Raw genomic sequence first — 13694 nt, 5'->3', positions numbered from 1 at the left:
GTTCAGTTCAGCCACTGTCTGTAAACAGTGTGTATGTTCTCCCCACGACCGCGTGGGTTTCCTCCTGGTGCTCTGCGTTCCTTCCACGTACGGGTCAGGGTTAATGAGTTGTGGACATGCTACATTGTGCTGAAAGCATGGTGACACTTGAAGGCTGCCCCCAGCACGTCCTCAGAGTGTGTTGGTCGTTGGCACTAACGACACATTTCACAGTTACGTTTCAATGTACCTGTGACAAATAAAACTAATCTTTCTTTAATGCATTGGGCAAAATCAATCTCTCAACCAACATTGCAGATGAAGTTTCTGCTGGGACCTTGCTGCTTGTGGGAGCTGACGGTGTGTAAGCCAGCTTGCCTTTACAAACGGGGTAAGAAGTGCTGCTGCAAGTTTGTGAAATAGACTGCATGAAGCAATTTGTTATTAATATCACTTGATTTCCCTTTCACGTATGAAGCAAAGGGAAGATGTGGTTTGAGAGACAAATTGGCTAAGCTGTCAGATCCACAGAGAGATAAGACTGGTTTTGTTTGTCACTTGTACATTGAAGCAGCAAAACATACAGTGGAATGTGCTGTTTGTATCATCAACCAATGCAGTCTAAGGACGTGCTGGGGGGCAGACAACAACATGCTCCCAATGCCAACATAGAGTGCCTACAACTTACTCACCCTAATGTGTATGTGTTTGGAATGTGAGGGAACTGAAACACCCACTCAGAAGAAACTCATGAAGTCACAGGGTGAACATACAAACTCCTTACAGACAGTGGTGAGAACTGAACCCGGTCACTGGGCTGTAAAGCGTTGAGCTAACTGCTACACTATGATGCCGCCCTGGAGAGTGACTTCTTTGACTTTTGGTAATTTCTCTCTCCCCCCCCCCCCCCCTTCTTTCTCTCTTTTTCCATTCTCCATTCTGGTTTCCCTCTCACCCATCCTCTTCTGCCTATCACCTCCCTCTGGAACCCCTCCTCCTCCTCCTCTTTCTTCCATGGTCCACTCTCCTCTTCTATCAGATTCCTCTTTCTTCTTTATCTCTTCCACATATCACCTCCCAGCTTCTCTCTTTATCCTGCCCCCACTCTCCCCCTTACCTGGTCTCTCCTATCGCCTACGAGCTTGTAGTCCTTCTTACTCTTATCACCTTCTACCTTCTTCCTGTTTACTTACCAGTCCTGATGAAGTGCCTCGGCCCGAAACATCAACTATTTATTCCTCTCCACAGATGCTGCCTGACCTGCTGAGTTCCTCCACCATGTTGTGTGCGTCACTATACTGACATCCTTTCCTTATACCCTTGACTATGGGCCTTCTCCTTTGCATGACTTCACACCTCCTTACTCTGAGTGTTGTTTATGAAGTGGCCCACTAACGTGCTCTTTCTGTTCAGTTTTCCTCCCTGTTATCAAACACACTGTCAACTTTTGCACAATCTTCCTAATCATTGACTCTTACCCTGAAAAGGCAAGTCCCAGCATTGAGCTGTGCTGATCCATTCTCTAAACAGCCTTCAAAAACACTTAAACACTACACTTGTTTCCTACCACTGAGTCGATAGACTATCCTGGTCCAATGACATTGATGTCACAGCCAAGAAAGCTCACTAACGCCTCAGGAAGCTAAAGAAATTTGGTATGTCCCTGTTGACCCTTACCAATTTTCATCAATGCACCATAGAAAGCATTGCTCTTGGATGCATCACATCTTGGTATGTGCCCGCAAGAAACTGCAGAGAGTTGGCACAGTTCAGCACATCACAGGAACCTGTCTCCCCTCTGTCTGTACTTGTCACTGCCTCAGCAAAATCAAACACCTCACCCACCCGGGACATTCTCTCTTCCGTGGTAGTGGCAGAGGTAGATGCATGAGGGACATTTAAGGAACTCTTAGTAAACACAAAGTACACTGCAGATGCTGTGGTCAAATCAAGACGTACAAAAAAGCTGGATGAGCTCGGCAGGTCGGGCAGCATCTGTTGAAACAAGCAGTCAACGTTTCAGGCTGAGACTTGTCAGTCCCGACGAAGGGTCTCAGCCCGAAACGTTGACTGCTCGTTTCAACGGATGCTGCCCGACCTGCCGAGTTCATCCAGCTTTTTTGTACGTCTAAGGAACTCTTAGATTGGCACATGGATAAAAGAAAAAGAGGGAAGGAAGGGTTAGATTGATTTTGGAGTAGGTTAAAAGACTGGCCCAACTTGGGCTGAAGGGCCTGTAGTGTACTCTTCTACATTCTATAATCAGATCCATGGAAAATTGATTGGAATGTGGGGAAAATAGATTGGGATTTGTGTAAATAATTGGCACAGACTTTGTAGGTTGAATGATCTTTTCCTATGAAGAACGTTATCTGGGGTGTGACTTAAAATGCATCTTATTCGTCCATTGTGGTTTGTGAATGAACTAGTTGTCTTGTATATGGCATGATCTCAATGAGATGGAAAACTACATACCCTGAGTTGGCTGGAGACATAATCATAGTCCTACTACTGTATTACCGGTGCCTTGAGTCTTTGGTGTAGCTTGTCTTTCTATCGGCCAGTTTTCCTTTACTCCCAGGCGTAACTTTCATAAGGTGTGCATGAAGTTCATGGTAACATGACATGCATGCTCTGTCTTGGGTCAGTTACAGAGGATGCACATCACAGAAGTGGGTAGGGTGCTCCAACATGTCCATGCTTGCAATTCTAGTCTATCCTTCTCACCCCATCTGCATCCTTCTAGTCAGACCTGCCCCAATCACCTATCCATCTATTTAATGTGGTTCATAGTAAAAAGGGATTGGATTTCATTCTCTCTTCTTTCCTCTTCGATTGAGCAGAAGATACTGAGAGCATATGCCCCCAGGCTCAAGGATGTATCATGGCTTGCTAAGGCATACGCTCTGCCTGTGATTGCAAGAAATTGCAGAGTTGTGGACACAGTTCAGCACAACTGTGAAAGCACGGAAAGCAGCCTCCCCTCCGTGGATTCAGTCTACACCTCTTGTTGCCTCGGTAACACGGCCATCAAAATCAAAGACCCCCATCTAGCTATCTTCTTCCCCTTCCCAATGGACAGAAGATTCAAAAGCCCAAAAGCATGTACCACCAGGCTCAAGGACAACTTCCGCCGCACTGTTACCAAACTGAGTGGTCCCCTAATATGATAAGGTGGACTCATGACCTCACAAACTTTCTTGTACTTTATTGTTTAATTACATTTCTCTACAATTGTATCACTTTATTCTGCATTCTGCTATTACTTAACTTGTTCTACCTCAATGCACTGTTGTAATTTCAGGATGCATGTTGTATACATTTCTCTGACATCAAATGTACCTATGGAACCTAATGAATTGGACCATGTGGACAGTGTGTAAGATAGACTTTTCACTGTATCCCAGTACACGTGACAATAATAACAGTATAGACAGGTACTTTATGGTCAGCATAGACATGATGGGCCAAAGGGTCTGCTTCTGTGCTGTATGATACTATGACTGAATCTGAACTATATGAATCTATATCTTTACTGTTCATCTTAATCATTCAGCTTGTTACTGAATCCTACAGTCTGCTGCATTCCCTTATGGATTTATTCCCACACTGAAAGCCTCTAATGCTGGTTTGATTCACATGGAACCATCTTAATTTCTAAGCTACAAAGAGCTTTAGTTGTTTTCAAAATGTCAGTGGTGTTGTGAATAGTGGTGTAGGTTACAGCGGGCCATTGACAGGATGAGACATTTTGGTAGGTTGAACTTGAAGGCAGAGTAAAAGGTTAATGGCAGAATTCTCAGCAGTGTGGCAGAACAGAGGGATTTTGAGATCCACATCCATAGATCTCTCAAAGTTTCTGCACAAATTGACGAGTGGTTAAGAAGGTGTATGGTGTGTTGCCCTTCATTAGTCAGGGAATGGAGTTCAAGAGCTGTGATGTAATGTTGTGGCTGTAAAATCCTGGTTAGACCACACTGGAGTATTATGTTCTGTATGGTTGTCTCATTATAGAAAGCATGTGGAAGCTTCGGAGAGTACATTGGAGATTTACTAGAATTGAATTGGAGAGCACGTCTTAGAAGAGGTTGAGAGAGCTAGAGCATTTCTCTTTGGAGTGAGCGGGAATGAGAGGTGACTTGATAGGGTACACAGTCCTGGGTAGGTCTGTAGTCTAGTTTTTGTGTTGGTTTACGTAGTTCAGTGTAGTTTTTGTATTGTTCATGTAGCACCATGGCGCTGAAAAACATTGTCTCATTTTTACTGTGTACTGTACCAGCAGTTATGGTCGAAATGACAATAAAAAGTGACTTGACTTGATGAGTGGAAAGCCAGTGACTTTTCCCATGGTGAACTGGCTAATCCAAGGGTGCGTAACTTTAAGGTGTTTGGAAGGTAGGATTTTTTCAGTGATTGATAGATAGATAGATAGATAGATACTTTATTCATCCCCATGGGGAAATTCAACTTTTTTCCAATGTCCCATACACTTGTTGTAGCAAAACTAATTACATACAATACTTAACTCAGTAAAAAATATGATATGCATCTAAATCACTATCTCAAAAAGCATTAATAATAGCTTTTAAAAAGTTCTTAAGTCCTGGCGGTAGAATTGTAAAGCCTAATGGCATTGGGGAGTATTGACCTCTTCATCCTGTCTGAGGAGCATTGCATCGATAGTAACCTGTCGCTGAAACTGCTTCTCTGTCTCTGGATGGTGCTATGTAGAGGATGTTCAGAGTTATCCATAATTGACCGTAGCCTACTCAGCGCCCTATTGTTTTCCTCAGGTTATTTTTCTGTTTTGTGTGCCCGTTATAGTACCAAAACAGGCAGCGCAGTAGCGTAGAGGTTAGCGCAATACCTTCACAGCGTTAGCGATCACCGATAGGGGCTCGATTCCCGGTGTTGTCTGTAAGCAGTTTGTGTACTTCCCATGACCTTGCGGGTTTCCTCTGGGTGCTCTGGTTTCCTCCCACGTCCCAAGGGCATACAGTTTAGGGTTAGTGAGTTGTGGGCATGCTATGTTGGCGCTGGAATCGTGGTGACACTTGCGGGTTACCTTCGCTGACTTGATTTGACACCAATAATGCATTTCACTGTATGTTTCAATGTACATGTGACAGATAAAACTAATCTTTCATCTCCTTTAAACTGAGTACTCTGCATTCTCTCTGCTCCTGTTCAATTATCTCTACTTAAGGTTATTTATTTTTATATTTGAACAGAGTGGACATATTCCCTTGAGCATTCGAATGAGTATGCTGCTCCAAATGAGATGTTTAGAATAACATTTTGTTAAGCAAGATGATCCAAAACTATTTCTTCTGATTAATGAGTCATAAACATAACTTTAGGGTTATTGAGGACATGTTGCAGCCCTGGAATCCCCCACCATGACGCTGGAGTTTAATTGAGATAGAAACCTCATTGATCCCAAAGGAAATTACAGTGTCAGAGTAGCACTGCAAATATTAGAAGTAAGAAAGAATAAAAAAAATAAGTTACCTCCAACAGTCTAACAGGAGGGGGTCACCACTTCCCCAGTGACAGGTTGACTCATTGTAAGGCCTAATGGCCGAGGGTAAGAATGACCTCATGTGTAACGCTCTGCAGATCAGTGCTGTTGTCTTAGTCTATTAGCACACCATCGCATAGAAGATTGTACTGGCAACAACAGACTGGTGAACATGTGAAGGAGAGGCCTGCATGCTCCAAAGGACCTCAGTCTCCTCAGGAAGTAGAGGTGACTCTGGCCCCTCTTGTACACCACCTCTATGTTGGTGCTCCACTCAAGTCTGTTTCCAGGTACTCGTAGGTCCTCACCACATCCACGTCCTCACCATCAATAGTTACAGGGAGCAGCGCAGGCTTAGTCTTCCTAAAGTCCATCACCATCTCCTTTGTCTTACTGATGTTGAGCTGCAGGTGATTCAGCTTGCACCATTCGACAAAGTCTTCCACCATGGCCTTATATTCATCCTCCCATCCTCCCCTCATACATCCACCTATTACTGAGTCATCAGAGAACTTCTGCAAATGACATGACTCAGTGTTGTATCGGAAGTCCAAGGTATACAGGGTAAACAGGAAGAGAGCCAATACAGTCCCCTGTGGGGCCCCAGTGCTGCTGATGGCCATGTCTGACACACAGCTCTGAAGCTGCACAAACTGTGGTCTGCCAGTCAGATAGTCCATTATCCAGGATACAATGGTAATGCCACTCTGCATGGAACTGAGCTCCCCCGCCCCCTCAGCAATGACGGCTGCATGGTATTGAGAAATGAGAAAACATGATCCTCACAGTGTTGTCTTGCGTATCCGATTGGGAGAATGCTTGGTAAACTGGTTTGTATCACATCACAGAGGAGCACACACAAAATGCTGGAAGAACACAACAAGTCCAGTAGCATCTGTGGAGTCAAAGAGTCAACCAAGACCCTTCACCCGGATTGGAAGGGAAAGGGGAAGAAGCCAGAATAAAGAGAGGGGAAGGAGTACAAGCTGGCAGAAGATAGGTGAGACCAGGTAGGTGGGTTGGAGAGGGGATGAAACTGAGAGATGATGGTTGGAAAAGCTAAAGGCTGAAGAAGAAGGAATCTGATTGGAGATGGGAATGGACCATAGGAGAAGGGGCAGCAGGTGGCAGTGAGAGGAGCCAGAACAGGGAATGGAAAAGCAGAGAAGGGAGAGGGGAGAGAAATTACCAGAATTTAGAGAAATCAATTATCTCGTCGGAGGCAACCAGACAGAATAAGAGCAGGTGCTCCTCCAACCTGAGTGTGGCCTCTTCGTGGCAGTCAAGGAAGCCATGGACCGATACGTTGGGATTGGAATTAAAATGATTAGCTACTGGGAAATCCTCCTTGCTGCATACAGATCAAAGGTGCTCGACAAAATGGTCCCCCTTTCGACATCAAGTCTTATTGATGGAAATTGCAGAGTGGAGATTTAATTTGCCAACTGTGTAATGGGATTTGACCAAAATAAAGAATAGTCGTGGTGTGATTGATATCTGGAGCAAATTCAAGAGGCTGACTGACCTTTTCCTATTCCTATGAGGCAGTTGAATGAAAGGAAAACATTCCTGTTAATTCTGGGAAGGTTGCCAGTTGGATTCCGTTCTCTGGGAAGAACATTTGGCAGCTGGAACATGATGTGGTATGAGTGTGCATCCTGCAAAGTTGGTGGCTTGCAGTGAGAAAACTGGATAAACTGTTCGCTCTGCCCACTGTGTTAGTTCCACTGGCTTGGTGGGTATGTCAACCTTACCCTGCGTGCGGCACGGTCAGAGTAACAATTAGAGTAATGCTTTACCACGACAGCGATCAGGGTTCAATTCCTGCTGCTGTCTGGAAGGAGTCAGTCCATTCTGGCTCTGACTGCTTGGTGTTTCCCCAGGTGCTCTGGTTTCCTCCCACGTTCCAAAGACGTACAAGTTAGGGGTCAGTGTGTTGTGGGCATGGCCATTTGGCATGGAAAAGTGATGGCACTTCTTACATCCTTCACATACATGAGGAGTAAAATTCTTTACGTTACGTCTCCATCTAAATGTGCAATGTGCAATCATAGTGATTTATAATAAATAGAACAGTCAGTGTAATATAGAGTACACTCAAATCAGCGTGAGGTCATCAGTCTGATGGCCTGGTGGAAGAAGCTGTCCCAGAACCTGTTGGTCCTGGCTTTTATGCTGCAGTACCGCTTCCCAGATGGTAGCAGCTGGAACGATTTGTGGTTAGGCTGACTCCAGTCCCCAATGATCCACTTTTTACACTTGTGGACTGCCCCCAGCCTGTCCTCAGACTATGCTGGTCATTGATGCAAACTGTACATTTCAATGTTGTGATGTACACATGAGAAATAAAGTTAATCTTTATCTATGAGGGTAGTCTATTTTGAATTTATCTGCAGCTACTGTGGTAGCTGGTATCTAAATTCCCAAGTGATTCTGCATGTCGTATTAGTGCACGGAATGGAATGGAGGTCTTACTCAGCATGTTGCTGACTATTCATCTATGTGACCACCACTTTCTGACTGTCGTCCAATCCCTGGTGTCAACCCCAAGTCAATGACTCTCACTGCTGATTATCACCCTTCCTCCGAGCCGCTGAGACGCCTTGACACACATCTGTTCCTCAGCTTCTCCCTGACCACGCACCATCCTCCAGCCTGCCAAAGGACTTCTCCCTAGTCCACAGTAATACATGGGATCTCAGCAGGTCAGCCAGCATCTGTGGAGAGGAGTGAACACCAACAGTTGACGTTTCAGGCTGAGACCCTTCACCAGGACTGGAATGGGTAAGGGAAGAAAGCGTATTAGAAAGATGGGGGGGGGAGGGAAAGAAGAGGAGTACAAGCTGGCAGTTGATAGGTGAGGGGAAAGGTGGATTGGTTGTGGGGGACATAAAGTTAGAAGCTGGAGGGTTATAGGTGCAAGAGGTGAAGGGATAAAGAAGGAATCTGATAAACCATAAGACAGAGAAGCAGAATTAGGCCATTCGGCCCATTGAGTCTGCTGCGCCATTCAATCATGGCTGGTCCTTTTTTTTTTCTCCTCCTCAACCCCAGTTCCCGGCCTTCTCCCCGTAACCTTTGATGCCATGTCCAATCAAGAACCTATCAATCTCTGCCTTAAGTACACCCAATGATCTGGCCTCCACAGCTACATGTGGCAACAAATTCCACAAATTCACCACCGTTTGGCTAAAGGAATTCTCTGCATCCCTGTTTTGAAAGGGTGCCCCTCTATCCTGAGGCTGTGCCCTCTTATCCTAGACTCTCCCACCGTGGGAAACATCTACTCTGTCTAGGCCTTTCAACATTTGAAAGGTTTCAATGAGATCCCCCCCGTATCCTTCTGAATTCCAGCAAGTACAGACCCAGAGCTATCAAACGTTCCTTGTACGATAACCTTTTCATTCCTGGAATCATCCTCTGGATCCTCTCCAATGCCAGCATATCTTTCCTAAGATGAGGGGCCCAAAACTGTTCGTGATGCTCAAGGTGAGGTCTCACCAGTGCCTTATAAGACCTCAGCATCACATCCCTGCTCTTGTGCATGACAGCGTGCATTGACACAGTACGAGGGAAAACAATAGCAGTCTGCAGGATAAAGTGTTACGGGGAAAGTGGAATGCAGACAGGCAAAGTGCAAAGTCGTAACGAGATGGACCTTCCAAGAGTCCATCTTATCATCCTAGTCTTATAACAGTGGGGTGGAAGCTGTCCTTGAGCCTGAGGTACATACCTTCATATACATACACGTATCTTCAGACGATGGGAGAGGGGAGAAGAGAGAATTTCCAGCAAGGGTGGCTCTTTCAATACGCAAGCTGATTTTCTGGGGCAGAAATAAGTGTAGAGAGCATCTGTGGAGGGGAGGCTGGTTTCCGTGACGTCTTGAGCTGTGTCCACAACTCTGGGTCACCTGAAGAGCAGCTTCCAGACCAAACCATGAATTGTACAGATAGAAAGTTTACTGCTGTGCTTCGATTAAAAATCGTGCAGGTAAGGCGAAGGGGGACTATTTAGAGGAGATGTTAAGGATACAGTTTTTATTCGGAGTGCTGGTGCCCTGGAGTGTCTGCCAGGACTGGTGGTGGAAGCAGAAATTGGTGGAGGTGCTTCAGAGGCTGTCAGACATGCACGTGAGCATGTGAGGTACGGAGTGAAATGGATCACGAGCAGGCAGGGAGGTTCGGTTTAACTTGGCATCATGGTCAGCACAAACACCGTGGGCCAAAGCGTCATAGGGCACTACAGCACAGAAACAGGCCCTTCAGCCCATCTAGTCTGTACCATACTGTTATTCCACCTTGTTTCATCGACCCAAACCTGGGCCATATCCCTCCATACCTTTCCATCCATGTATTTATCCAAATCTCTTAAATATTTGAATTGAGCCTTCATCGACCAATTCCACTGGCAGCTCGTTCCACATTCTCACCACCCTCTGAGTAAAGAAGTTTCCCCTCAGAACCCCCTTAAATATTTCCCCTTTCACACTTAACCCATGACCTCTAGTTCTAGTCTCACCCAACCTCCATGGAAAAAGCCTCATAATTTGGTATACCTCTATCAAATTTCCCCTCATTCTCCTATGCTCCAGGGAATAAAGTCCTAACCTATTCAACCTTTCCCTATAAACTCGGGTCCTTGAGTCTGGCAACATTCTTGTAAATTTTTTCTGCAGTCTTTCAGACGTAAGGCTATCTTTCCTGTAAGTAGGTGACCAGTACTGCACACAATACACTAAATTACACCTCCCCAACATCTTATACAACTTCAACAGAACATCCCAACTCCTGTACTCCATGCTTTGATTAATGAAGGCCAAAATCTGCCTTTACAATCCCAGTTATCTGTGATGCCACTTTCAAGGAATTATGGATCTGCATTGCCAGATCCCTCTACTCTGCCGCACTCCTCAGTGTCCTATCACCTACCATGTAAGTTCTACCTTGGATTGTCCTCCCAAAATGCAGCACCTCATACTTGCCTGCATTAAATTCCATCCGGCTTTCCTCAGCCCATTTTTCCAGCTGATCCAGATCCCGCTGCAAGCTTTGATAGCCTTTCTCGCTGTCCATTACGCCCCCAAATCTTGGGGCCGCTTGAAAAAGGTCGCACTGTTTTGTGAACCTCAGACCCAGCTGCAGCAGATCTATGCAAAGTGTTGATCTGAAGTAAAGATCAAGTGGACAGCTGGAGGCTTATATCAGTATGGAAATGGTTAATACAAGGGAGACGTCATTTTAAGGTGATTGAAGGAATGTATGGGGGGAATGTCAGAGGTAGGTTTTTCCACAAACAGTGATGAGAACATTGAGCAGGGGCAGTGGTGGAGATAGGTACATTAGGGACATTTAAGATTCTTAGGTACTGTACATGAAATGGAGAGGTATATGGGAGAGAGGGGTTAGGTAAGTTAAAGGGTTGGTGCAACATTGTGGGCTGAAGGGCTGTAATTGTGCTGTAATGTTTTGTGTTCTTTGCTGGTGGGATGTAATTCTGATTAGCAGAAGCCCAAGGGAATTGCAGACCTGGGGATAAAGGCAGAAGGATATTTGGTGAAAGATCAGCGCTTAAAACAACAGGAACGCGTATCATCGATTCCAGGATATGTCAAAGAATGGCTACACTTCAAGAGTGAGGTAATGTGCAAAGAATCCAGGGAAAATTACAAATCCAAAGAAGGGTTATAATTGCAATTGCATGCCAAATTTTGCAACAAATAAATTGCTACATGTTGGAAATGCTTACTCGGTCAAGCCGGAACTAGCCAGAAAAGAAAACAGCCTTTATCCTTCAAATAACAAAGATAATATAAATGTTACAATTTCATAGGACATAAGGGCAGAATTAGGCCATTCAGCCCATTGAGTCGCTCCACCATTTGCTGATTTATTATCCCTCTCAATCCATTCTCCTGCCTTTTCCCCATAACCTTTGACATCCTTACTAATCAAGAACCTATCAACCTCCGCTTTAAGAATACCAATCACTCGGCCTCCACAGTCACCTGTGGCAATGAGTTCCTCACATTCACCACCCTCTGGCTGAAGAAATTCCCCCTCATCTCTGCTCTAAAGGGGTGTCCTTCTATTCTGAGGCTGTGCCCTCTGGTCCTAGACACTCCAAACATTGGGAACTTCCTCTCCACGTCCACTCCAGCAAGGCCTTTCAGTATTCGATAGGTTTCAGTGAGAGCCTCCCTCACTCTTCTAGCGACCAGAGCCATCAAATGCTCCTCATAAGTTAACCCTTTCAATCATGGAATCATTCTTGTTTAGCTCCTCTGGACTTTCTCCAACACCTTCCTTCTTAGTTATGCGGCCCAAAACTGTTTAAAATACTCCAAGTGCAGTCTGGTTAATGCCCTATAAAGACTCAGCAATACATCCTTGCCTTTATATTCTATTCCTCTCAAAATGAATGCTAACATTGCATTTGCCTTCCTCACCACCGACTCAACCTGCAAGTTAACCTTTATGGAATCCTGAATGAGGACTCCCAAGTCCCTTTGAAAATCTGATTTCTGAATTTACTTCTCATTTAGAAAAATGCTTTGTGCCTTTCTTCCAAAGTGCGCGACCATACACTTCCCTACATTGAATTCATCTGTCACTTTCTTGCCCATTCTCCTCATCTGTCTTAAGCTCTTCTGCAGACTTCAGAGAATTTAGAGAAGCGGGCATATTGTAGGGAAATTTGGAGAAAGGGATGACCTTTGACAGGCTAGAAGGTAGGAAAGAAGGACGGAAAGTTTTAGGGGCAGGGATGTGGAGGAATTAAAGGTCAGGCTTCCACTCCACACTCAAAGTCCAGCAACATGGAGCGGTGACGAAGGTCACCAGTGGACGTCACACTGTCACAGGTCGACAGGTCCCGGGATCCAAGCGGTAGGGAGGCACGAGGAGACGTGAGCGCTGGTGATACAGTGCCCAGAGTTCAGAGCCTGGAGTTTAGTGTCCTGTCATCGGCTAGTCCAGGGGTCAATATCCAAGACTGAAGACCAAAGGTCAATCGGAATTCCAGAGTTGCAGTGTGATAACTGGAGACTGAAGGCCTGTCCTCACGCGGGGGAACTGTCCATGTGGGTGGGAGGAAAGAGGCTTGTTGTGCTTTTGTTGTTTTTTGTGTTGTCTGTTGTTTGTTCTGTGTTGATGCCAGAGTGTGTGGCAATACTTGGAGGATTAGGTCTGTTGGTTGTTATTGCAAATGGCGCATTTCACTTTGTGCTTCAATGTACATGTGATAATGAAATCTGCATCTGAATCATGTGTCTCTTGGAGGACCAAGCACCGTAATTGCTTCATTGCCTCAATCAGACAAAGATAATCCGTTGTAGGAACTCAACCCAGGATCATACAATTAACCAACGTATTTAGTTCTGGCCTCATTTCTAGTAACTGTGCCCTAATCGCTTGTTTCATCTCACAGATTTCTCTGAAGTCAAACCTTGCAGAGAAAAGCATAACCTAAAGCCAAGGTCATTGCCTTTACTAAGATGCAGAATGAGGTGTTGCTGATCTATAAAACGCTGGCTAGGCGCATCATTTTTTTCAGGTTGGTTAAGAATCTAACGGTAGTAGAGAAGAAGCTGTTGTTGAATCTTGAGATATGGATGTTCAGGTATCTATAGCTCCTGCCCGATGGAGGAAAACAGCTGATCGCATTTCCCTGCATTTGTCCCACGGCCCTCTAAACCTTTCCTCAAAATTCACAGTTCAAAGTAAAATTTATTATCAAAGGACATGTATGTCACCATTGAGATTCATTTTCTTGCAGAGTTTTACAGGAAAGTAAAGAAATACAATGGAATTTACAAAAAATCTATACATATCAGGCAAGCAATGTGCAGAAGACAAAGAGTGCGAGCAGAGACATACTGAGACGACAAGTTTAAAGAGTCCTTGAGAGGGAGTCTGTAGGTTGTAGAAGCAGTTTTGAGGTCCTCCCCACCCCCACTGGTTGGGGTTGCCATGGTTATAGCATCCTAGCTGCCTATATTAACATGCAAGCCAGGGCAGTACAATATGGAGAGCAAGTTGTAAACACAGCAAGCTCCCCTTTCCACACAGCTGAAGAATCCAAAGCAACAAGAGAGAGAGACCGATACAGTTTGGCACCAGCAGTGTTGTAGGAGTTGCCAGTCAGAATTGAACTCACTGTAGGACTGCCTTAGGGATTTTCCCCTCAGGATTTC

Source organism: Hemitrygon akajei, chromosome 3, assembly GCF_048418815.1.
Source record: "Hemitrygon akajei chromosome 3, sHemAka1.3, whole genome shotgun sequence".
NCBI classification, from domain to species: Eukaryota; Metazoa; Chordata; class Chondrichthyes; order Myliobatiformes; family Dasyatidae; genus Hemitrygon; species Hemitrygon akajei.
Note: the sequence above shows the minus strand (reverse complement) of the source record.